Source organism: Pteropus medius, unplaced genomic scaffold (genome assembly GCF_902729225.1).
Source record: "Pteropus medius unplaced genomic scaffold, Ma_sr-lr_union100, whole genome shotgun sequence".
In the NCBI taxonomy this organism is placed as follows: Eukaryota; Metazoa; Chordata; class Mammalia; order Chiroptera; family Pteropodidae; genus Pteropus; species Pteropus medius.
In genome coordinates, this window is record NW_024349519.1 from 10,511,332 (window position 1) to 10,516,948 (window position 5,617).

Below are 5,617 nucleotides of genomic sequence, written 5' to 3' on the forward strand. Positions count from 1 at the left end.
TACTCTCCCATGGGAAAATTACTTAGGTTTTGCAATACAACATGCCATGCTTTAAAATTTGGCAAGAAATAATGAAAATATACCCTTAAACAAAGTTCCGCTGAGGACAACTGAGTAGCTAAGATACTTAGCTAGGCAAATTCAACCATAAACTTTCTAATTCACTGGGTACAAACCTTCAGGATCTTGCAATGTGACCCTATTGACCTAGAAAGATGAATGCACCTTTAAAGAATGAGCAGATTACTTGCTTCCCATCAGCAGACTTAAGCTCAGTGTTTTCATGGCAGTGTAATAAAGCTTTGAGAAGAACACAGTTCAAATGATAACCATTGGCCAGAGAAAAGGTGCGACTCAAACATATTTCAATTCTGTTAAACAAATTCTTCCTGGGGTATACACACATACAATTCAACGCTCCCTCAGTGAATGTTGGACAACCACATGCCCTGGAAGAATCTGGCTTGTTCAGTTCCAATTAACAAAGGGCATTTTTCAAAAATCTTGAGTGATATAAATAGCTGGGGAGGGTGTTAATTGCAGAAATACGCTGTTTTATCAAATGAATATGTGAATGAGTGTTGTAAACTCTATAAAACACTAAAAATATTTGTTGTCCACAAAATGATTTTGCAGTGTGTTTAGACCGAAAATGAAATAATTTTGGTAATGCTGTTTCAAGATCAATGAGTTTTTTGTTTTATTGTCTTGCCACTAGAATCTGTGTCCCAATAGTATTTGTAATTCATTGAAAGGATTATATCTGATGATCTACATTTACCTATTTTAGAAATTTGGAAAATGGAAAAGAATATGAAAAATAAAGTAAATTACTCATAATTCCATCACCCAGAAGTAATAGCCATTATTTTAGTGTGTTTTCTTCTTGTCCTTTTTCTTTACATATAAATACATACAGAACTATGAAAATTTATGTACTTTATATGATACTATGATACGATATATGAGGCAATATAGCATGGGGCTAATATTGTCATAGATGGAGGTTTGACTCTCGGCTCCTCAGCTTTCTAATTGTGGTAATCTGGGCAATTTACTTACTATCTCTGTAACTCAGTTTCCTTAGCTAAAATATGTAATAATATTAGTGATCCACTTTGTAGGGTTGTTATGAAGATTAAGTTAGTTAATACATGTAAAGCACTTAGAACAGTTCCTAGCACATTATCAATGTTCAATATTATAATTATAAACAATTTTCATTTATTATATAACACCGGGGCATAAGCATTTCCCAAAATAATTTAAAACACTTAATGAACAGACGATTACCATATTCCATTGGATAGATGTGCTATGATTTACTTAGCCAGCTTCATTGTTGAATTTTGTGTTTCTAAATTACTATTGTAAATATTATCTTGATAAATATCTTTGCACATCAAGTTTTGTCTGCATTTCAGATTGTTTGATTAAATTAGATTCCCACAAGTAGACTGTGGTGACCAGAGTCCAGTGTGGCCCCCAATGATCCCCCTCTTCTGATTCTCTTGCCTAGTCGCAGCCCTCTCCACCCCTACGTCACACTAAGTAGTGTTTTATTGTATAACGAATAGGATCCTGCCAGTGTGATAAAGTGTGACTTCTAAAGCTAAGAAATTGCGGTTTCTTACTTGTTCTCTCTCTGTTGGACCATGTGCTCTGGCAGCAGACAGCTGGCACATTGAGAAGACACTTTAGCGTCTCTATGGAGAGGTCCATGTGGGGAGGAGCCGAGGTCTCCTGCACACTGTTATGTGAACGAGTTGTCCTGACCCAGTCAATCCTTCAGTTAACTGAAGCCTTGGCTAACAACTTGAAAACCTCTGAGCCAGAACCATCTAGCACAAACTGTCCCCAAATTCCAGACCTGTACGAACTATGTGAGATAGTAAATATTATTGTCTATGATGAATATAGACAACCATATTATATTATAATCATCAAACTTGCTAAGAGACTAGAACTTAGATATTCCAACAACTAAAAAGAAATGATAATTATGTAATGTGACAGAGGTGCTAATTATTGCTACAGTGGCAATTCTAGTATAATATATACATTTATCAAATTAACATGTTGTACATCTTAAATTTATACAATGTTGTACGTCAAATATATTTCAATAATAATATCCTATAAGCTTCTAAAATTTGGGGTCCTTTTAATGCAACAATAGATTAGTAATATATAGACAAACTGGATTAAAGGTAGAATATTTAAACATGCTTGATAGTGTTAAATGGCTTTCCAGAAATGCTATATTGATTAACCCCATCAGAAGTAGGTGAAAGTACTTATATTGTTATACCTTCATCATCACTAGGTATTTATTTTTGCAATTTTGTAATTGCATAGAAAAAGTGGGCATTTTGCCGTTTAAAAATTTTGCTTTTATTTGATCTCTAGTGAGGTTAGTTTTTTTTTCTTATAGTCCTTTTTTCTAAAAAGACTATCTTTTTGAGCAGTTTTAAGTTCATAGCAAATTGAGAGGAAGCTACACAGATTTCCTATATGCCCTCTACCCCAACAAATGCTTTATCAACATTCATGACCAGAGTGGTACATTTGTTGCAATGGATTTACCTATATTGACATGTCATTATCACCCAAAGTCCATCATTTACATTAGGGTTCATTCTTTGTTGTGCAAGGTTAATTTTTTTTATATTTCTTTCCATTTGTATTTCCTCTTCTGGAAAACCTATTAATAATATAATTTGTTCAGTTTCCTATTGGGATCTTTGTGTTTTTCTTAGCAATTTGTATGAACTCTTTACATATAAAGGATATTAGCCATTTGTTATGTTATGTTTTTCAATTGGTTATTGCTTTTTGTTTTTATGTTTAATGATATACAGATGTTTTACATTTTTATGAAGTCAAATGGACTGTGATATCTTCTTTTGTGTTTAGGCTTAGAAAGTCCTTGCCTATTCAAAGAGAAGATAAATATTTATTTATAGTTTTTGGTTTTGTTTTATATTTGGATCTTTAATTCACCTGGGATTTATCTCTTTTTTTTTTTTTTGTATTACCAAATAGCTAGTTAATTTTATAACACTATACAATAAGTAGAATGATTTTATTTTATGTAATAAATAGAATAATTTCTCTCTTTTTCATTAGCGATTATTATATATTAAGTTCTTTTAAAATCTAGTGCTTGTCTCTGTGCTCTCTATACTATTTTACCTGAAAGCACTTCTTGTGTCAATATCACTTTGTTTTAATTATTATGGTTTTGCAATGTTTTAATAACTGGAGGGACTATTTAGTAGAACCTTAAGAAGTATGACCTCATAGCCTCTCAAAGCCACAGAGCTTTTCAGAATGCAATTCAAATGCCATTTAAAAATGTTGGGTGGCCCTTTCCCTAAGAATATGAAAGAAGGCAAAATTTCACCAAGACTAGAGGTCTGTAGAACTGGTCAGAAAAAACATTTTAATATTTTAGGAGCCAAAGAAATCAGTCCCATCATGTATTTGAGCAGCCTGGGTGAGAGTTGCAGACTTCCATGAGTCAATGAAAGAAAGAGGTCATGATATTATTTAAACCCAGGGATGTAAATGAGTTCTGTTGCATAAACAGAGTTTGGCCAATAAATTTGTCTTCATATTTTTGTGTATTTTTGTCAAGCTATGGAAATTTTGAAATAATTCAATTGTAAAACTGTTCTGGCTTGGAAAGCTTCTGAAGACATTCCTTTGATAATTTTTTCTTTGGTTATAAGTTTCAGGTTTTCAACTTTTGGGTAATTCTGGCCATTAGAATTTTTCTATTAACCATTCAGTTTATTGTGATTTCAGTTTATCTGCATATATTGTTTATTATTTTATAATAGAAAATTTCTAGCATATTGCTCACTTTTTATATTATTTATGTTTTTCTCTTCTCTTTCTCTCTCTCTGTATTGAATTTGACAGGAAGATATTTATTTTGTTTGTATTTTCTCCCCTAAACACCTGCTAATGGATTTATCAGTTTTACTGTTTTTATTTTCTTTTATTTAGCTTTTCTCTTTTCATAGATTGACTTAGCTGTTCTAATTTTATGAGTCGAATAGTGCAATTTTATTTTTTAAGAGGGAAAGCATGGAAGCTTTAAGATTATTTACTACTAAATGTAGCTTGATTACAACTCCTAAGTTTCCTATGTATTTTTCTTTTTCATTATTTTCCAATATTTTGATATTATATTTGTTTTCCTCTTTGACTCAATATTATTTTATTTTTTAAAAGATGAAGCCTTGACTAAGCAAATCACTAGTTACACTCTCTCTTTTTACAAATTACTAGCTACACTCTCTCTTTTTATACTTTTTAAAAAAGTATAACTTTTTTGTTCATTTCTTCTCTAAAAATAGTTTCTCAAAATTATGCCATAGAATATTTTGCAAAACATCAATATCAGTTATTGCATTGAATCATTTAATTCATTTATTTGATACCACTACCACCTGCCACAGATTAAATCAGCTCCTCCTCCAGAGCTCTGTGTATTCCCGAACCCTAGCCCGGAGCTCTCTTCCTGAAAGAGGTTTAGGTCGTGGACTCACAGTCCCTGGCAGAGCACTAGGACCCAGAGAGAACAGATCTCGGATCTATCAGTATGGCTCTCTTATTGTGGACAGACTGTGTGAACTTTTGAAAACCATGAAGTCTCTCTGGTCTCAGTTTTCATCATTTTAAAAGAAAGAGGATTGGGTTTGATGATCTCTGTGCTCCCTTTCCAATCCAAAATCCTAGGTTTGATTTTCAGGAGTTTGGTCCAGGGACACAGACTGTGATTTTGCCATTCCCACCCCTCTCTCCACCATGGTCTCTCCAGCATCACAAAGCCCTCGTGTCCTCAGGGAACCATGTTGAGTGCTTTACACTCTTGCATGCATTGAAGACCTGCAAGAATCTTATGCTGTCTCCCAGGGTTATGGAATTTATCCAGATCACACAGCCAATAACTGGTATAAATGAGTTCACCCCATCAACCTGGCTTTAGAGCCAAAGGCTTCTACTTTGTACCACGTTGCAATGGTGATTTCTTATTTCTTGATTGCTTCTGGATTATTTTGTCCCAATTTTTACCAAGTCAAGAAATTAAAGCGAGACAGAGTAGAAAACTTTCAGATTTTAGAAGTCAATGAAGTTTTTTTGTTTGTTCGTTTTGTTTATTTGTTTGTTTAAGAAGAAGAGATAACACATACAATTTTATTTGGGAAAGTTCAGAAAAAAAGCAACAATAAAAATTTCCACATGGCAAAATTTTATTATAGTTCCCTATAATGACTATAGAGGGCACTAAATCAGTAGGATGAACTATGTTTAAACATGGTGTTGGTAGCCTGACTTCCATTTTCAAGTGTTGCCTTGTTTTAATAAATGAAATAAAATCAAGATATGCTAAATTCTTTACAGGTCATCATATTATACTCCATTCATTACTAAAGCATTTTAAAGTAACTTTAAACTCATGTGTTTCTTATTTCCTATATAAATTATAGTCGTATTTATATGTCAAATTCAATCATTTTTATGTCACAGAAGATTAAAGTTGGAGGAGAGCTTACAGATCATAGAGTTGATTTTCTCTTCCTAAACAGGAAAAGTGACATCATAT